We start from the raw sequence: 20,333 nt of genomic DNA on the forward strand, positions 1-20,333 counted from the left end.
CAGGCTTCCTCCACTCTGGGCCCTGGTTTCCATCACATCTGGGGAGTCTCTGCAGGCCTGGTCCATGGCCGGGGCTGGTTCCCGGGCCACGTAGAAGAGGGGCTGAAGGCAGAGGGACTGTGTTCAATGACACAGACTGGCATCAAGCTCTGTAAACACTCTGCCACGGCACACCTGGTGTGAGGCTCTGTGAACCCTCGACCTCAGGGACAAGTGCCCAAGCCCACATTGGGCCACACTGCCAAACAGCAGAATCTGCTTTCAGAACAAAGCAGTTTCAAATCATATGCTATGGTGAGTCTGCCCACGTTACAATTAAATTCCTGTAATCCTGAGGCAGATGTGTTCTTGTGTCTTGTGCCTACATAAACATGGTGTTTTGGAATAGCAAGGGTGGGTGTGTGTGAGAAGAGAGAGATTTTACCAATCAATTGCACATTTATTTATTTTTAATGTGAGGGCTTTATTCAAAATGGTTCAGCTTGCGCTGGAGTGTTGAACCAGCCTCTAAAGGAGATCTTAAATTCGGCGTTTGATATTTAACATAGACATAAGCAGATGTATATAAAATTAGGGGCACTCATTGGGGAACATTTTTGGGAAGGAAGATGCTTTCAAGAACTTAGCGCATGAGGTAAACAGTAAATCTGGTGAGCAAGCAGCTCTGGTTGGAGAGTGTGCTGAAGCTGAGGACCGAGGTTCCAAATGAGCATGTGTGACTTTCAGAGTGTATTTTTAGCTGGCTCTTAGGTGTCTGTGCCTCCTCTCCTTCCAAAACCATCCCTAATTCCCCCGAGCGTGCCTGCTCCCTCTGCCACTCATCGCCCGCTCGGCGCCTGCTCCTTTTCACTGGGGCTAAGCTGGCTTCCTCTCTGCAGCTCATCAATACGGAACTGATTTGGAGCTGAGCTGTATAATAATCAGCCTTTCTGCAGCCAGCCCCACACTTGCCTGGTAATTAAGGCCTGATGGTTGTGTTGACGGCAAATGAAAGAAAATGGCTTTGTTCTCCCTTCCCCAGGCTTGATTGCGGGTTCTCGCTCTCACCTGAATCCGACCCATTCTGCATTGTGCCGTGATTGCTGGAGTGCCAGTAATTGCAGTCCTGGCAGATGACATTTCCATGCAGCACACTCTGTACGGCTCCGGAGGGATCCGACAGAGCTGGAAGCTGGGGAAGCTCATCAAAGGCAGATTAGGAAATGCCTGCACCGAGTGGGAGCCCCACACCAAACACCAGAGCCTTTCCTGTGACATTTGCTTTTACGTAACAGGCTGGTGTCTGCAGCCCGTTCACCTTGTGTCTGCAATCCAAGAAGACGGGGCCCTGTGAGCAGGATTGCAGGCTAAGTTCATCAAGGCCAGGTTTGGGTCATACCTTTTGAAAAATCCTCAGTCTGCTTCTCAAGAGAGGGATCAGTAGCAAATAAAACTAAATAACAATGAACTCCCTTCAGGAGCCTGCATGGAATGTGCTATTTCCTTGGTAAAGTGCATGACTTGAATCCTGTGTGTGACTTCAAGCTGTTGTCTTCAGACCGTGGTATGCAGAAAGGCAGAATTCGCTTTGGAGGGGAGCAGTCCAATCTCACTGGCCTTGGTATCTGGACATGAAGGAACTGCCCCCAGGTGGAGATGTGTCCAGGATCACAAAGCAAATGTCGAAGCTCAGTCGGCATCCTCTACCGGGAGGCACAACAAGAACGCCACATTTACCAGCAGGTGAACGTGCTGCGCGCAGCTCAGCATTGCAGAGGGGTGCGCACTTTCACCTCCTTCCACACGGGGTGTGGAGGATGGGTCAGGCGACTGGCACTGATGCAGAAAGGAGGCCGAGCTCCAGATCCCGCTCGAGAGAGACTTACTTCAGGGACTGCCGGAAGTGGTCACTGATGGGTCACACCTTAGCTGCTCCCTTCCACTTTGCCGACCCTTGAGACTCCTGTCCAGCACCGTGAGCAGCCGGTGGCCCATTACAGAGGCACCAGACCAGATCACCAGATCCCTGTTGCAGATCTTACCCACCAACTTCCATGTGTCTTTGGTGAGAAGCACAGCAGGGCCCTGAACCTACCAGTAGGGGGCGTAGGGATCAGGAAGCCAGGCTTTGGCCCTCTACCCATGGTCCCCACCAGATGAATGGACTAGTTTGCACACAGAACAATTTATTGTGAATTGCTTGGTTTTGAGCAGAGATATTAAACACAGGAAAGTAAGATAGGTGGTGTACTGAATGGCTGGGAGGTTTTAATTGAGTAATACGTGGCTGTTATGCAAAATCTATGTGGTAAAGATGCCCCGACCCCCTGATCTTCAGGGTGTTATCCGTATGCTCTGTGCTGGGTGTGCATTAGGGCGTGGAGAGTGCCAGGTGCTTATTGAGCACACACTGGGCCCTGGTGGCGGGTCTTCTGTGGAGGCTGGCTGCTGTGGTGAGGCCTTTAGTGGGGCAGGGGCTCCCCAACGCTCAGGTGTCCACCAAGGACAGTGGACTCACTTCTGCGCTCCTGTCTTACTAGCCTGTTACGGGGCCGAGCTGGGACAGTCCTGTTCTTTGGCTATATTTTTGTGGGGAACCACTGTTCCCTCCCTAGACCCCAAGGGACAGACGATGGCCAGCCAGAAGCAGAACTTTTGTCCCTGGCCAGCTGCAAACTGCTGAGAGTGCCACCACACTGTTCTTTGGCAAGTCCAGGCCACACAGGGCCCCACGTCCCCAAGCTAGCCTTGGCCTCACCAGGACGGAGCCCTCGGCCTTCTTCCCTGCTGTGTGGACAGCTGGTATCTTTAGAATCAATGGTGACTCAGACGTTGGCCGTCCCAGGATGATGGGCACCATGTGAAGCGAATTCCTTAGGACATGATGATCAGGGGTGGATTTCTGCTGCAGGGCCTCATGGGGTCTGCGTACAGGTTTCACCATCTGGAGGGCAAGCGTCCCTGAGCACTCCAAGGGCTCCTGCAGTCAGGGGACCCTGCAGGAAGGGGACCCTGCTCCTTGGCTGTGGCTCCCAGGGCACAAGGGGAGTCGGGTCTGGGGTGCAGTGAGCTCTCATCCCAGAGGCTGTTGCTCAATTCTGGGAGCTGGCTGCTGAGGAGAAGCATGGAAATACGCAGCCCAGTGTTTCAGACCCTCAGTGCGCCCCAGGTCCACGCCCAGCTCCAGGATCTTTGTCAGATTACCTTCCCGGAAATCAGCGATTTCTGAAAATAAAGCTAATAATCTCTCTCTTGCCCTACTCTCGAGATTGTTTGAGGATCAGTGAAGGAATTAGCATGAGACTGCTGTAACGCGGAAGTCCTTTGTCTCTGGGGACAGCTAGCTGGAGGACACATTTGTACAGAGGAGCCTCATTTCTGTGTGCAGCTCCTGCTTATTTCTTTGTAAAGGAAATGTCTGGGAGCTCAGAGTCACCTCATGCTCGGCCCTCATCCCAGAAGGAGAGCGACCCCGCGCAGCAGAGTCTGGGAAGAGAAGGGTGGCGTGCGCTCACGCCCTGTGGGTGGGGTTTTACTCGAAGGCGCAGCCTTCAGTTAGGTGGAACCCATAACACATTTCAGTCACGGTTGCAATCACGGCTCTCGACAGAGAGTGACTGAATATTCTCAGAGGCCTTGCAGCTACAACTCTGCTTTTCTACCCAAAGATTCCTTGAAACTCTGTGGGGTTCAGTAGGCAAGTGACAACGCCATCCAGCAAGTCTGTGTCTCAGAAGCAGAGCTGAGCGCCCCACTGTGAGCACTGTGCACGGCACCCTGCGGCACACTGCACCCTGGTGCACACTGCACATGCCTTCCTGTGTCCCTGGCTCCCTACGTCCAGGCATTTCCCTGCTTGTGCATGCACGCCCAGACGCCCGGACAGTTCCGAGTCCTGGGTTCCACCTCTGACTTTTCTGGTGCAGGTGGCTCGCTTTCTTCTGAAAAGCAACTTGTGTCTTTCCAATTGGCCAGCCAACATTTACGAGGATGTAGTGTGTGTGAAGAGCTGTGTGGAAGCCACAGAGCAGCAATGTCCGCAGTGTTAAGGAACTCAGCGTCCACCTCGTGGATATTATTTAGTTGAGCCGTTTAACACGGTCCTGCCTTCTGCCCCTGGCGATGTGAAGATGGGCAGATGTGATTCCTTTCTTGTCTCCCAGGACTTGCCTTTGCCATGGTTGTTGACAAGGCAGCGACAGAAGTGGGAAGCCCTGGAGAGACGGGCGGGCCCTCCCCTCGAGGACGTGGGAGACGCTCCTGGGGGCTCAGGCTCGGGTCCTGTGCAGGCAGCAAGTATGGAGAGCGCTGCACTCCCGACTGGCAGGACGCGGCCCACCGAGGCTGGAGACATCTGGATGCCTCCAGCTGGACAGGCGGTGGGATGCCATGCAGGTTGGAGCCTGGCTGAGAAAGGCTGCTCTACCTCCAGGGCCCCGGCTGTCCTTGCCCAGGGGCCGCTGCTGAGGGGCAGAGGATGCCACACGGCCAGCTTGGCCGTCCACCGGGCCACTGCAATGCGAGTTCTCCCGCTCTGACCAGCTCCAGCCCCTCCTCTGCCCGCTGGACCTGTGTCTCCACCTGGGCACTGGGTGGTACTGCCTGCTCCACAGCTGCCTGTGAAGCCCCTCCTAGCTCTGAACCGTGAGGCAGGATCAGGGATCCATGACGGCAGCTTGCAGTGTGGACGCGTGCTGAGCGGGTGGGACGGAGAGGGAGCCAGGCCGGCCGAGGTCTCCTCACCACGTTCCAGGAGGAGCGTCGGGGCTGGGAAGCGGGTGGGGGAGGCAGCCTGAGCTCGGCGAGGCCTGCGGGGTCCTGGGAGAGAAGGGAAGGAGTGCACTTGCCGTGTGCTGTGGGAAGCGGGTGCTCCAGCCATCCTGGAGGCTCAGGGCAGGGGAACCACGCAGGTCAGATTCCAGCTTCCCGCCAGGGAGGGTGGCGTGCAGTCTCCCTCCCAGTCCTCGCCAGGGCTCCCACACCGAGCGGCTGCGACACTCGCATCGTGGAACCCAGATTCCTGCTTGTGGCTAATGCCCTCTTCACGCTTTAAGCCACGTGAAGAGTCGCACACAGAGGCCGCTGCTGGGACCTCTCCCTGCAGGGGCAGCTTGCGGGCCCCCAGCACCTGGTGTGGGCAGCCCAGGGCCCAGGACCCCCGCAGCCTGACAGCCCCTCTAGCGTGGTCCTGATTGCCAGGTGTGGCACTGCCTTCGCTATCAGCCTGCGCAGGCAGGGCTGCTTCTCAGGGAGCTGGAGGGAGACTTCTTCACCGCCTGGGGTCGGTGGGATTGGTGTGTCAGCAGTAGGAGGATCCCAGGCTGCTCCTCGCCCGATGTGAGCCAGAGTGGTTGGGAATCTTGCCATTACCCAGAGACTTTGGAAGTGTAGACTTTTAACCTAAATGTAGTAATAGTTCTTTACAGTGATTGATAAATAACTCTCAGACACAGTGATAGATGTGTGAAATTATTATCATTTTCCATTTTATTTTGTCACATGAATGTTACATGGATTTGCTTTGGTGATAAAATATTAAGCAATTAGAAGTATTAAGGAAAACAGGGAAAGCCCTCCCTGGTCCCAGCGATCCCCCTCTTCTTCCAAGGTGATCTCTGCTGGCCACGGGGTCTGCGGCAATCCTAGACGTGGTCCTCTGCACCTGCACTGGCCCCGGGGAAGCCCAGTGAGCTCCAGGTTCTTATCTGTGTGCTCTACCTACGTGGTGGCACACTGGGCGTGTTGCTGGCTCCGGCCTGTCACCATGTCGCCGGATGTCCTGATTCTCTTGTGCGAGCCACCTACTGGGTGCTTGGATCAGCCCAGCTCTCCTGGTTTTCAATGCTCTGTTCCATGTGATGGCGGAGGAAGCCTGTCACGGCGTCTTGGGTGCATGTGACGGAGCTGTGTGAAGGACGGCTTCCGATGGCCTGTGCACCCCTCCACCTGCCAGATCTTGACAGGGCTGTCCAGGGACATCCACGGCACCTACGTGAGAGATCACCTGCCCTACCATCCCCATAGCCAGCCGACGACCCCCTGCAGGGGCCCGCTGGCCTGCTGTGGCTCACTGCCACGGGGACCCAAGTTTCCCTTCCAGTGTTGTGTGAGAACCTACAAAGTGCAGGCTGGAGACACAGGCCTAAGCTTAGCAACACCTCGTCAGGTAGCAGTAGACAGAGCAAGTGCCGTTTCCAGCTGCAAATAGCACCGTGTCACAAACCACAGTGCTGGTGCTCTTTGTGCTCTTGGTTGACATGCTGAAACCCACAGTCCCTTATCAGACCGAGGTTCTATTCCAAGTGCCAATACTGCCGTGACCTAGAGGAATCCTGAGATCAGTCAGAGCATGGGAGGGAGGGTCAGACCTCCTGAATTGCCCAAATACACCCCCACACTCCAGACGACAAGAGTCATGGACAAATACATAATGGATTTGGACTTTAAAACACATTAAAGAGGTGAATGAACATTTAAACATGGACAGAAGGGAGATTTCTATCTTTTCCGGCTGATTTTTTTTATTTCCTGCTTTCATCTATTCCTATGATAATAGCTATCATCATTACGACTCCTTAAGCTTGTAGCACAATTTAAAGTCAAAAGTGGTTTCATACACACACTTGCAAAGCAGGTAGAGTTGTGTCCATTTTGCAGGTTGGGAAACAAGTCCCGGGAGCGGAGGAAAGGCTCGGAGCAGGCAGAGCTGGAGGGCACCACTCACCCTGCAGCAGGCTTCTGCGGCTCCCGCAGCCTGGCGCGGGGCAGGCCCTCCTCCGGCATTTGCCTCCGCTGTAGACCTCCTCTTCCTGGCCCATGATCTCTGAAGAGGATCATTCCTTCTCTCTGAGAAACTGGAAGGGACACGTTGCTTTGTGTAGATCACTGGGGGCTGTGTGTCCTCCCGGAGCGCGGCCTACGTGAGGAACGTCCCCAAAGGAGAGCGACTGCTGACGTTACTAACAGGAGTGGCACCAGAGGAGACACGGCCTTTGCTCACGCAGGGCCTGCCGCAGACCAAGGGGCGAGACCTTTGTCCCTCTCAACCACACTGCAAGCAACGGTCTCATGTAATCAGTGGGGGGACGCGCATGCCAGCCACGGGGACGCGAGGGGCAGCCTCAAGCACCGCTGCTCAGACACTCTGCTCCCTCCTGACCATCGCTTTGGAAAGCAGGTTTCCTGTGAAGACAATGTAAGGCAGATTCTAGGCGAGCAAACGGCTGGACCTGGGGTCCCTGGAATTTGTTTCCAGGGGTCTGGTCAGAGTCCTGTGTCTGCACTGAGGCCTCCCCCTGCTCGCGGTGCTGCACAACGAGGCTGGCAGCGTTGTCTGGCTCTTGTTGTTCAGTGTTACAAGCCTGGGGAAGAGGCGCTGTCAAAACATGTCCCTCATCTTTTAACCAATCTCCTGCAGACCTTCTAGGGAGAAAAATAAAAAGCAAAACCATTTCCACAGGAGTTAATCCTCAGCATTGACTCACGTTGCCAAATGGACACACGTACGTGCCTCCTCAGCCAAACAGAGGGGTCTCTTTGAAACAAGAGATGTCAGGAGAGGCAGGATGGCAGGGTCCGTGTGCACAAAGTGAGCTGCTGCGTGCAGAGTTCTGGAAGCCCCTCCTCTCTGCTCTGGGGCCACTGGCCCTCCTCGACCAGGGTCGGGACGCAGGCTCATTGTCCTGTTGCCAGCCGTGACAGCTTGACGGTACTTCTGGGGAGGGAGCATGTGTGCAGCACCAGCCAGTGTTCAGAGCCACGGCGTGCTCTCGCCACGCAGGCAGAGGCCGACCGCGTGGAGCAGGAGCCGCGCTTCCTGTGCAGATGGCCCTGGCTAGAGCTCCTGGCAGGCAATTCCTGAAAAAGGACGTCTTACATTTAGCCCACCCATGTGGTTGCCGGGTGGAGAACGTGAACGCGGAGCTCTTCGTTCAGAGAATGTCAGAGAGCCTCGGCTGCGCTGGGTCTCCTTGACCCAGGAGTGGAAGCAGGCTGCCAGTCAAGAGCAGCTGTTGGAAAGAGCCCACAGGTTCACAATCAATATTAAATGTCAAGTTCCCACGCTAACTGCTTTCACGTGTTGTGACTGAGAAAGTGTGGACGAGTTTCAGAAAGTCAAAGGAGGCTGCCCTGCAACAGGTGTCCAGTGACCACTGACTGGTCCTCCTCAGGCTTGTGCTGACAATCTGCAGCAGCAGGGGACTGCGCGTGTGCTTCCCTCTCTGCCTTCCTGCTCAGAGCACAGGCATCGTTGTCCTAGATAAATACTCCAGGATCTAGGTGGGTTTTAGGGGGAATGACTGACCACCAGAGTGTTTGGGGGACGTTTGTCTTCGTCAAGAAAAAGTTGAGACCTCAAGTCAACTGCAAATAAAGGAACAGTTAGAGTTGATAAAATGCAGAGTTTCCTGCATTGATGTTGTGTGGACGTGTGTGGACGTGTGTGGACGTGTTGTGTGAGTTCTGGGGACTGGTAGACAAGAGAAGGCTGCAAAACAGACTTTTCTCTACAAAGCTTTTATGTATAGAGAGCTATAAATTACCATAAATAAGCCCCAAATTATGATTTATATTAAACCTTAACATATTTTAAAATGTTACAAAGTGACCAATGATTCTAGTTTGGGCACAAAGCTCGGGTTTTTCAGGATCGTTCTCACGCTCCCTGTGCGTGTATCTGGATGATCTGCTCCAGGTTGTTTCCGCCTTTGTCATCAGGGAAGACAATCAGCTCTGCCTGGCTGCTCAGCGCGTCACCGAGTGGATGGTGGCTGCCCGCCCAGCCCCTCATGCCAGTTTCGGGGCCCCTGTGAGCAGCGTGGTGGAGTCTTTAGAGGGTTTGTGGTGAGAGCAGGCAGCCCAGCCCGAGGGCCTCCTGGTCCTGACACATGTGGCTGCTGCCCATTCACACCTCACTCTCAGTGCCGGAGACGGGATTTAATGAGCGACTCTGAATTTGGAGGTTTGCATCCGGAACGGTGGCTCCTCCCCTGAGGCCTGCACCCTCACGTTCTGATTTTTTAGTTCATCTATTTTGTATTTTTATGAATTCTTCCTGTGGCAGTATTTGAAATAATATGGATATTTTATTTTTAAATTAGAGCAGTCAGTAGCTTCTAAGACCGAGGTGATATTGCAGAAATTCTTGGTAGAAGGTTAATAAATAAACTTAAATTTTCCCTAATGAAGACGATTCCTTTGGTCATGGTTCTGCTGAGATAAAGCTGACGCCATTCGGAAGTGCCTATGGCAACAGCAGACTACATTTTGTTATGAACGGAAGCACATTATTTCCGAGGAAGAGTTAAACATCTAAAATATATATCTCATTACAGCGTCTCCTAACTGCATCCGAGTATTAAAGAAGGCGATTTGGCACAAAGTGACCAGTAATTGGTCAATTGCTCGTTTTCTTCAATCCAGACTTGTGTCTAAAGAGTTAAATAGCTCAGATTTCAAAGGAGCTGGGCCAGAGGTTTCCTCCTGGGGTGCAGCTGCCTCCCGGGAACAGAGCTCCCTGCTCCAGGTGAGCCGGGGGGAGCGGGCGGGTCCTGGGTTCAGCTAGTTACCGCCCACCGTTGTCTCTCCTCTAGAAATGAACGCCAAGGAGGACTGGTGAACCCATCCCGCGGCCTCTGTTCTGTGGAGGAGGAGCGGCACTGTCCAGAGAGAGCCCCACAACTCAGGTATGGCTGTTCTGGTGCTGGTCTGCGGCTGAGGAGCTCTGCTGGCTGCAGGGAGCTCCGTGGCCTCTGGGAGGCAGTCGACACCCTGTTGTGCATCCTCTCACACAGTCATTCAGGCTAAAAAGAGCCATTTGCAGTTGAATTAGATGGTGCATACATGTTCTCAATACTAAAGTTAAATGGGGCAAGAATGATGGGTGCTTGCCTCTGGGTGCTGTGCAGAGTCCTTGGGGTGGCCAATGACAAGGAAATGGGACCAGAAACACCAAAGGAAGGGACCCCTCAGAGTCACTGGAAACACCCACACTCACAGCAGCAGCAGGTGCTGAAGCTCACGAATTCTAACACGGAGGTGAGTGGGGTGGCCGTCGGCAGACCCCAGGAGACCCACACGACTGTAACGAGGCCCAAACCGCAGCTCCGAGCAGGCCTCCAGGTCTGCACACAGGCGTGAGATGACTCCAGAGGCGCTGGCTTACCTCCCAGGGCCCGCATCCCGAGCACCACCGACACACGCTGGGAGAAGTAAGAAAACCCTGGCCCAGGGGCAGTTCCTCAGAACGCTGTGTGAGGAGGATCCTGGCCTGTGCTCTGTGGCTCGCTGTGCATTAGTGGTTTGTCTGCCTGCTGAATACCCCATTTGCCTGTCTGACAGCCCAAACTCTGTCCTCCCCTACCCCGGAAAGGAGGCTGCACCCTCTCCCGACGCCCAGCCTGGTGGGTGCGGCTGCTCCAGGAGCTCCGCCACTGCTTGGTGGGTGGCAGGGTTCGCATCCCTCCTCTGCACCCGGCCCCTTTCCCTGAAAGAAGCCCTGCACCCACTGGTGCCGCCAGAGAGGCTTCTGTCGAGGGGTCCATTTCCACGTGGTCACAGGCAGCACAGCAGAAAGGAAAGATCCTACTGTGTGAATTCACACTCGGCTCTGAAATCAGTCAGATTCTGACTGCAGGGCTTTGCACACATGGGCTCTCTTATTTGGGCTAATTTCTCTGAGTTTAAGTAATAAGAACATTTAATGGAATATTTTATGATTCTGATTTTTAAACTTGGCTTTACGGAATTGGTATTTCTAACTCTGAGTTCAATGTTCGCGTTCAAATGGGGATCATCAGTGTAGTTTAACATCCAACATGCAAGTGCAACTCTCACCACAAACTAGGCAAAGTGCTGACAGAGAGTGCTGATTCTGAAATAGAAATCCACGTCCACACCCAGCACACTGCCCTTGGCAGGCTCCCCGGGGGAGGCCGTGCTGGATTTTGAGAGCGGCACCCCGGGAGGCGGACGAGTGGGCGTGGCTGAGGGAGCACCTCTGCAGGCTGCAGCAGCCGGTCTTCTGCCCTGAGTTCACAACCTCCAGTTGCCCAGTGCCATCCCTGGGTCTGTCCACCTCCCGTGATTGCGCTGGCCGGCCTGGTCCCGGTCTCTCCTGGGGCTGGGGTGAGTGTGGTTACCCAGTCTCCGGGCCTGCAGGTCCTATCAGAAAGGAGGACCACCAACCAGTGTGCCCCAGGGTTGCTCTGTCCTGGGGACACACGGCCTCGCTCCCTGTCGGGGCAGTGGTGAGCGTTTGTGGTCAGCTGGAGGCACGGGCAGCAGCAGAGCTGCTTACCTACACTCTGTGACTGCTCAACTTTGATCCTGTCTCTCACTCTTTAACAATTAGCACTGGATCCTCAGGTAATATTAGTTATTTATTTCCTGAATGTATGTCATAAATCTCATCCATAGGTCCTTCTAACCACTGGAAACAAAATATAAATCTTCACATAATTGTCCATAAAATGGCAACTTATGGGCTGGGGAGATAGCTCAGTTGGCAGAGTGCTTGCCTTGCAAGCGCAAGGCCCTGGGTTCAATCCCCAGCACCACACACACACACACAAGGCAGCTTGTGAGTCACCCCAGCATACAAGTTGGGCTGGACTTCATGGTGTAGAAACAGTGCTGTGGTTCATGTCTTGATTAGGGCTTGGTCCCCATGGCGATGCTGTTGGAGGTGGTGGAGCCTTTCATGGGAGGAGTTTAGGCCACTGGGGCGTGTCCTTGAAGGGGATAGTGGGGCCCTGGCTACCTCTTCTTCCTCTTGCCTGTTCAGGCCATAAGGCAGATGGCCTTTCTCTGCCACACCTCACTCTTTGATGGACTGCCAAAGGCCCCAAGTCATGGGCTCAATCAACTGACCACGGACTGAGACTTCTGAAACCGTGATCCCAAATCAGCTTCCTCTTCATAGGCTGACTACTCAGGTAGCTGCTATGGTGGTGGAACCTGACTACCATGAGCAGAGAGTCCGTGTGCACAGAAGGAATCACTGCCTGTACTGTGTGAAGTGAGTCACACACTGTGTGTAAACCGGTGGTCAGGGCCACGTTCAATAAAACTTTATTTACAAAATGGATAGCAATGGATTTGGTACCTGTACCTTCTGCTAACGCATGGTGAAGATCTAAATTCATAGTCCTAAGGGGTCACAATAATGTTTCAAAGAAGCACTATCACTCTTCCTTGCTCTGAAAACTTCAGTACTTGTAGATGCACAGGATAAAGTCTAAGGTGACAACAGGGCTGGGTCCCCATGTGAGGCAGGGAATGAGGACCCAGCTCAGGGAGCAGCTGCCACAGAGCCCATAGGGATAGAGCAGATTTGTGATGTCTGAGGAATCAGGGAAGGTCCCAGAAACCCGTAAGAGCAGAAGTTCCAGTGTTTCCGTGGACTGCCACTCTGGCCAAGGAAGACCTTCCCAGCACCCTCCGGCATGTCACGTGCAGTATATCCAGGTTGCAGCCAACGCAGGATGCCACCTCGCCTGGACGTCCAGGGTGTGTTGGGCCTGAACCTCTCATGCCAAAGGAGGAAAGTGAGCAGGGGCCGTGCCCGTGCCCTGCGGCCGTGCGGGATCCTGGTGAGCCCCCAGGGCCACGCAGCAGGTCTTGTCAACACGTGGCTCAGACGGTTTTTCCCAAACTCTCTGTAAGGACAAAATGAACATACAAGAGCTCAGAGGAGAACACGCGAGACACAAAGGAGAATTGTTTCAAATTACTGTAGATGATACCTTAGAAGCTTGATAAAGGGATGAATTTTGGAAAAGACTAATAATGCCATGGATTTTCTTTATTTCTCTCTTCCTTTTTTGGTATTGGCCATTAAACCCAAGAGCACTTTACCATGAGCCACATCCCCAGTCCTTATTTTTATTTTTAGAAAGAATCTTGCTAAGTTGCTGAGGCCGGCTTTCAACTCACGATTCTCCTGCCTCAGCTCTGGGTTACAAGTGTGTGTCACTCTGCCCAGTGTGGTGTAACTCCTTCCGTTGAGATGGTCAGCCAGGGTGGTTGTGACTTTAAAGAAGGCTCCACCTGATTCCAGACAGAGCCTGAATGAACCCTGCGGGAACGTGGGTGGGAGAAACCTGCAGACTCCTGCAGAGGTTCCTGCCACTCTGGCCAGTCCAGAGGGAAGAGGCTGGCGGGCCCCACGTAGTGTGGTGTCCAGCAGAAACCTGGGTGACACCCTAAGCAGCCAGTCCAGGGACACCACCAGCTCTACCAGACCCTCTGTGGCCTCGGAGAAGTCAGATGGCTCCCTCAATCAGTCTCCTCACCAGCTAGATGGCTGGAATGACTTGTCCAAGGATTGCTTGAGATGAATGCAGGAAGCACTAAACTTAGTCTGAATTTCGAGCTATTGTGTTTAAAACAGGGAGCGGGTGGAGGAGACCATGCCCTCGGGGTTGCTGCCACCCTTGCAATGCTCATAACACATCATCCTTCAGATTGCCTGGTGCTAGGTCAGCAGCTGAGCATCAGAGAGGGTCAGGGCAGGTCTGGGCCCCTCCATGTCTTAGAAGAAGCTGTGGGAACAGGGCTTTGCCACAAGGCAGGGAAGACAACTCAGGACCTCCAGTATAGCATCCAGAGCATCTCAGTGCTCACAGAAGCCTCTGGAGAGCTGGGTTCCTGGAGCAGCTGCCCTGTGTGTCCCTCCCCAGCACCTCCCGGCTCCCGTACCAGGTGGACGCCCAAGGCAGCCCAGTAGTGAGTGAAGAAACGAGAGGGAAGACTGGCTATCGGGAGTTCAGGCTCACCAAGTGCTGATGCCGAATGACCTCAATGATAGTGGGGGTCAAAAGTAGGATGCGAACGCTGTGTGGTGCCTGATGTCTACGTGGTGCGTGTTTTTGACTAGGGGTATTGTCTATGGCATTGCATGCCATCTGATTCCTCGTGTGCATGGGGAGAGCTCCTTCAGGGAGGCACAGAGCCCCCAGCGCACCCCCTCAGCCTTGCCTTGCACGCTGGCACCTGCAGCCCCTGCAAGAGCGTAGCCCACACCAGTCCTTACCCTGGCCCCACACGATCCTGCAGAGGGTGGGACCCATGAATCTATACGCGCTAATTCCACTCATTTGCAGTCACCTGGGTTTCTAATTCATTATTTCTTATGGGAAATGGAGGAAATTTTGCCTATAACTAAATAAAATAAATGCCTATTCTCAGTTTTTAGTAAGTGCATTGTTAAGTACATTATTTCTAATGTCGTACAGAAGTGCATATTCCTTCCTTTTATATGACGTACTTCTGAGTCACATGTCGGACATTATAGATACAAAAACAGAATCTGACTTCTTCTGCTGCAAAGCTGTTTATGTTGAAACCTTTAGTGGGGAAGCACACACGTGAGCCACACTGTGGGAAGAGCTATAAAACGGTATGTTTAAAGTAATGAAGCCAGACACAGCCCCCGACGTGGGCGAGCTGGTGTTCCTGGAGCAAGCTTGGGGCCAGGGAGCGTCCCCAGGGGTGGATGCCAGGGCTTCCACCACATTCCAGAGACCTGGTGCTGGTGCTGGGGGAGTAGCTGTGGAGGGCGGGTGGGGTGCTGAGCTCTCAGAAGTGATGCTGAGACAAGGAGGGGCGCTGGGCCTGTCCACGCGGGAGCAGACACGGTTTCCCTCTGCAGACCCTGCCAGGCAGGTTAGCTGGAAGCGCCTGCTGGGCAGAGGCTGGGCGGGCTGCTGGAAGGGCCCAGGAGGAGCTGAAGCCTCACTGTGGGCAGGGTGCTTGGCCAAGGAGGGGAAGGTGGCCTTGGACAAGGCCCAGGGATGGGGCTTGAGTCCCAGCATTCACCTCAGACAGAACATCCCCTTGGGAGGACAACCGAGAGGCACCAGCTCCCTGCCACCCTGGCAGCAGAGGGGCACAGCCATCTCTCGTGATCTTGTGGTCACCTGTGAGGGTGGGGGTGCCCTCCAGGTCTTGTCTCCTGAGGACTCCTTGAAATGACAGTAAGGCGTGCCTCCCAGTGGCCAGCACACAGCACCGGCTCTTCAAATCCATCACCTGCACCACCTGTCCTCTGGCACCCTCCCAAACCAGCAGGGTGGGCGTCAACGGACACCTCTCCAGGGCCCTGCGGGAGATCTGGTGCCTGGCCTCGTCACTGGAAGCAGACACAACAAGCAGCAGTGTAGTCACCGGTCACTCGGAACCAGAGGGTGGGAGCGCTGCGCAGGCAGCAGGGTGCTCCGCGAGGAGATGAGACCAGGGTCTCGCTCCTGGAGTCAGAGCCGCATCACCCCCAGGATGAGAAGGGTTGCATCCAGGGAGAAGGAAATGGGGTCCTGCGAAACAGCAGGGGAGGGGACAGCAAGAGCAGAGCCACAGGAGCCAGCAGGAAGGAGGGACAGAGCGGACAGGTACAGAGCAGCATGACCAGCAGCCTGTGCAGCTGCATGTGCGGGTGCCTGGCGGCCAGGGAATGTCCCCTCATGGCCGCCTGGTGTCACTGTTCTTGGTCGACCTCCACAGGAGAATCATCCTATGTACAATGGAGCTGTGTGTTTGAACCACCGCACGTGTGTCCTGGTGCAGGGGTGGGATTGAGGTCCTGCTGGCGACAGTGGACATCGCCCCACATGAGCAGGTCCAGGACGGAAACAATCTGCTTCTCCTGGTGAAGAGAGGGGTAGCAAGTTTGCTCTTGTGGGTGATGCCAGAGACCGTCCACTCCTGCTTCTCTATGGGGTGCCCCCAAAGTTCCCAACCTGCCAGGCCAGTGGCTCAGCAGAGCCCTGGCCAGTCTGGGAGGTGAGCCACTTTGGTAATTTAGGGAGAGTTTTTAAACATTTTTTCCTACTACAAGAAAATGATACAAATTCTCTTTCAGTTGTAAATCTTTATGGTGCTTTGCCACAAATTCACTACTAATGCATTTATCGTAGGGAATATGAATGAATACCGTGAGCAGATAGGATGAGCACCGGACCTCAGCCGTGAGGAAGGTGCTGGGTCCCTGCCCCAAGAGCTCAGGAAGGTGCAAAAGCAAATTGCACAACACCTGTACAGGAAGATGAGAGTGAGATGATGCCAATTCTAAAACTCACTAGCCTGGGATGGTCCAGACAGCCTGGGCTCTCCAAAAATGCATCGGAAAGCAGCCCTTAGGGTCGCGCCTGCGGAGTCTTCCACCAGCTCAGGCGACTCGTGGCTGCAGGTGCAGGGGCTAGCCTGGTCATTGGTGGGCCCGATTGGGAGCAGGTCTCTGAAAGCACTTCTGTACCGGGGGCCAGCTGCAGGCAGTGGGGCCTGGCTGCGGGCAGTCGGTCACTGGGGTGTGCTGTGCTTGACCGTATCTCTGCTCCCGGTTGCCGTGAGCTGAGCTCCTCTCCCGGCCACATTTTTCCACCATAATGGTGCCTCACTTGGGCTGTGAGGGAGGGAGCCAGCCAACTAAGGAGCAAAACTCTGAAACCTGAGGCAAGATGACCTCCCCCTGCTCTCCTGGTCAGGCGCTGTGGTCGAAGCAGTGGAAACCTGACCCACACACAATGACGAATGCTTATTTCTTGCTCATGTTGCAACCTGAGGCCAGCGGGGTGACTGCTTTCATCTGTGGCTCTGCCGTCTGGAACCTGTGGCCTCCCAGCACTGGGGGGCCTGTGGGCACTGGGCAGGGTGCCTGGGCTGGGTCACAGCAGCCCGTCAGCACAGGTCAGTGGGCAGATTCCAGCCCTCTGCAAGGAAGTGGGGACACGGGACTTCCACCTGCCCAGGAAGAGGGCACCGTGAGACACTGGACACAGGCTGCCTGCTGCCCCACAGCAACCTGGCCAGGGTGCCGTCCCCTGTGCCGCAGCATTCTCTCCAAGCAGCCACCCTTGGTCTGACCCCTGTGCCCCACACAAAGGTCACTGCTACAGCCTGGTGGCCCCGTAGGCCTGCTCCCCATGAAGGACCCGGATGAGCCTGCTGACCAAGCTTCAGGTCCAAATGTCACCAGTGTTTCCTTCAGAAGCGTTTAGACTGCCTTCTGCCCTCAACCTGTGGTCTGTGGACGTGGGGCCTGGTCACTGCTCATCTGTCCTGAGATGGACGCCTGCTCTCCAAGTCGATTGCGGGCAGCTGGCCCTGCACTGGATCTTCCCAGGGGGCTCTGCACTTGGCGCAGGAGGTCACCAGCTTACCCCACAGGAGGTCCCTGATCCCCTCGCGAGGCCTGTGGTGTCAGTCTCTGGGTGAGGGTCTGGGACGAGCATTTGAATCAGCAGCCTGCACTTCCTCCTGCAGGTGGAGGAAGAAGGCCGGCAGGAGCCAGGTCGGGTCCCTGCCCGCGAGGCCCTGGGGACGCCCTGTCCTGTGTGTCGCCTGACTCCTCAGTTCAGTGGCCGAATTCCACCACCCGAGCCAGATGCACAGGACCTGCCCCTTCCCTTTATAAACTGCTGTTTACTTTTTATTTTTAAACACGTTAGATTTATTTTTAACAGACCCGTGGAGACTTTTAAGCCGTGCATATCCCGTGGTATGCGCCACGTTTGGGTGTGTGAACTCTTTCAGGGACAAGCCACGGGGACCCAGCTTTGCAGACATTCAGGTTGGCTCAGGTAGATCCCTCAGCTCCTTCCCTCCAGCCCGGGAACACTTTTGACTTTGTGCTGTTCTGTTATGGAAAGAGTGGACGTTCGCCCCAGGGGACGGGAACGTGGCCAGCTTGCTGTGTCTACCCCATCCTCTCCCCAACACAGATCACTTCAAAACAAGCCCAAGTTAGCATAAAATCTACCTAGAAACACTTCAGCGAAAGGTTTTAGAATAATAGCACTTTTTATTAAAAAAACATAACCACGTGTCAAACCTTGAACAAAGAGTCCCGATGGTCGCCCGGCATCCAGGTGGCACTCGGATTCCCCGTATCGCCCCCAGCGGGGCATTGTGGGTGTGCCCTGGAAGCAGAAACTGGGTGCAAGGCTCTCTCCTGCTCCCTCCTCCTGCCTCTGTGCCTACGTGCTGGGTGGGGGCCACCGCTGTTCTGAAGAGGCCCGGCCCCTGCTCCTGCCTGGGTCCTCCCAGTGTGTCACAGCAGAGGCAGAAGCCGCTCAGCTCTGACCTCGAGCCACCTTCCTGTTGCCGCCTGGCCAGAAGGCAGTGGTACCCTGCAGGCTGGTGCCCCTCACCTGACTGACAGCCGCCAGCCCAGGAGATCCCAGCAGCCTTCCCGCCTCCCGATGCCCTGGCCAGGATGCAGCGCTGCTCCCGGTTTGCACGGTCTCTCCTCGTTACTAGCTGGAACGTTTTCCTTAAAAATTTCCCTTATTAACTACTTGATCAAGGTAGATCCTTTCTCACTTTTCCACTCTTTCAAACAGTCACACCCTCCTCTCTCCTTGAGGAATGTAAACCTGGTGGCGTCCTGAGCTCTGCCTTCCTCTGCGATCTCCAGTCGTCCTGGCCACCTGTGTGGCCTTGTGGTGGGAAGCAGGAGCTGACAGCTGGAAGACCACTGTGGCCACTGGGTCGGCACTGCAGCAGGTGGCTGAGCAAGCCTGAGCCCGGCGTGGGGGCTCACGCCCTCACCACTCGGGCCTGCGTGCGGGTGAGGGGCAAGGGAGAAAAGGGAGCCCGCACTCCAGGGGAAGCCGGGTCACTGGACGCAGAAGGGTGGCAGCAGAGGCCTGCTCGCGGCCGTCCACGTGCTGAGCTGGAGGGTGCTGGGCTAGCTTACAGACCAGAGGTTGCTAAGAGCCTTTCTGTCCTCGCAACAAAGACGCTCGGCTCCCCAGGGACGTCGGGGGAGGAAGGCAGCATTGGCTGCTGTCGTGGTGCCTGGACACCAGCAGGAGGAAGGGAGGTGCTGGCCTCACTGCGCCGCCCTTGTGCCCATGGCTGGCCGATGCTCCCAGAGAGTCTGTGAACAGGCAGGGAAGCCAGAGGACCCCTGGCACAGCGTTTCCAAGGCCTCCGCAGACACCTTTCCCCAGCGCTGGGCTCACATCTGTGCACCTCATTAAAACAGGAGCTTGCAGCCTGCAGAGCACCTACTGCCAGCGCCTCAGGGCACACAGGCTCCTGAGGGACCCGAGCGCTGTGCCAGAGCCCGTCTGCAAGTCTGCAGTCCCCAGGGAACTCAACAAAGCCTTCCTGCTCGCCTCCGAGACTGCCCCAGACCTCCGGCTCACCAGCGTCTCCCTGGCAAGGACCCTGGCTCTGTGGGCTTCTGCAGCAGTAGTCTCAGGGGGCTCTCCTGGCCCTGAGCAGGCTAATCACTACAGCCATCTGTCGAGCATTCTCTCCGCCATCAGGTCTGCGGCTGGTTTTCCTTGACTCCAGACCTGAGAATCCCTACAGATCGGGTACAGATCGGGCGTGTCCAGAGTCCTTCGGCACTAACCCCCAGATTTGCCTGCCCCCCCAGGTCCCTCCCAGGGACAGAGGCCCTGCACCCACCTGCTGTCTGCCTCTCAGGGACACCTGCTATCCTGGGCTGTTGCCACTATTGTTCTAACCCTGTGTCGACATTGATGCCTGTGTATCAAGTCACGTGCGTGTGCGCGCGCATGCATGTCTGTGCATCCCTACGTGGCCGGGCGTGCTCGTGTGTGGGGGCACATGTGTGCTCGTGGGATGAGAGGGGAAAGCAGAGCCCAGCAGAAGAAAGAGCAGTGTGCAGACACACAGTCCACGTTGGTCCCGGCGGGCCCACCCCAGCCCTTGGCATCTGCTTTTGACGGCCGAGCATGGAGAAGACGGGAGGGATCATGCGGTGCACGTTGCTGATGGGCCCGGCAGGTCCTGTCAGCGCAGCCCAGGGACGACAGCCTGGAGCACGCAAATCCCTGCCAAGGTGACTGCGTGCCAGACGCGCGGCTTCACACCTCCCCACGAACCTGCCAAACCTCCCCGTGCAGATTTCCCATGCGGGAAACAACAGCAGGGAGTCAGGAGGCTTTTTCCCTTTTCAGTCGCCTGACAAGGGCCAAGCGGTGTTGAAGGTGTACCTCCTGCTGCCGCCCCGGCTGCTCCCCGGGCAGCGTGCTCTGGTGTACCACTCACTGCCTCTGACTGGCAGGGCCATGGGATGGGGGACAGCAGGAGAAGAGCGGGTTTGGCTCACCCGGGAAGAGAGCCGAGACTCCAGGAGTCTGTGCGGAGAGAGCAGAGGAAGGCGGGGGCCTGGGGAGGAGCAGATGCCCGGCGTGGCGCGGCGTGGCGCTGCGTGGCGCGGCGTGGCACTGCAGAGCCGGGCACTGCGGACCCGTCGTGGGCTGGGGGAGTTTAGGGAAGCCCACTCAGCGGCCGGTTAGCCTGGCACTGCTTATGAACCCAGGGATGGGCGGGTGTGACGGCAACGTCCGCAGGAGAACTGTTTCTGTAACAGGGATAGT

The 20,333-nt window shown here is 55.7% G+C and overlaps 1 protein-coding gene across 18 annotated transcripts in view; it reads left to right on the forward strand.

The window, feature by feature from the left end:
- The window catches only part of Myt1l (myelin transcription factor 1 like), a 371,913-nt gene that overhangs the window by 106,167 nt on the left and 245,413 nt on the right, over positions 1-20,333 (forward strand). For all 18 annotated transcript variants that reach the window (XM_047522641.1, XM_047522639.1, XM_047522638.1 and 15 more), the window contains exon 3: positions 9,573-9,665. The gene's annotated coding sequence lies outside the window, so the exon portion shown is untranslated. The remainder of the gene's footprint in view (positions 1-9,572; positions 9,666-20,333) is intronic.

This window comes from Sciurus carolinensis, chromosome 13 (genome assembly GCF_902686445.1).
Source record: "Sciurus carolinensis chromosome 13, mSciCar1.2, whole genome shotgun sequence".
NCBI classification, from domain to species: domain Eukaryota; kingdom Metazoa; phylum Chordata; class Mammalia; order Rodentia; family Sciuridae; genus Sciurus; species Sciurus carolinensis.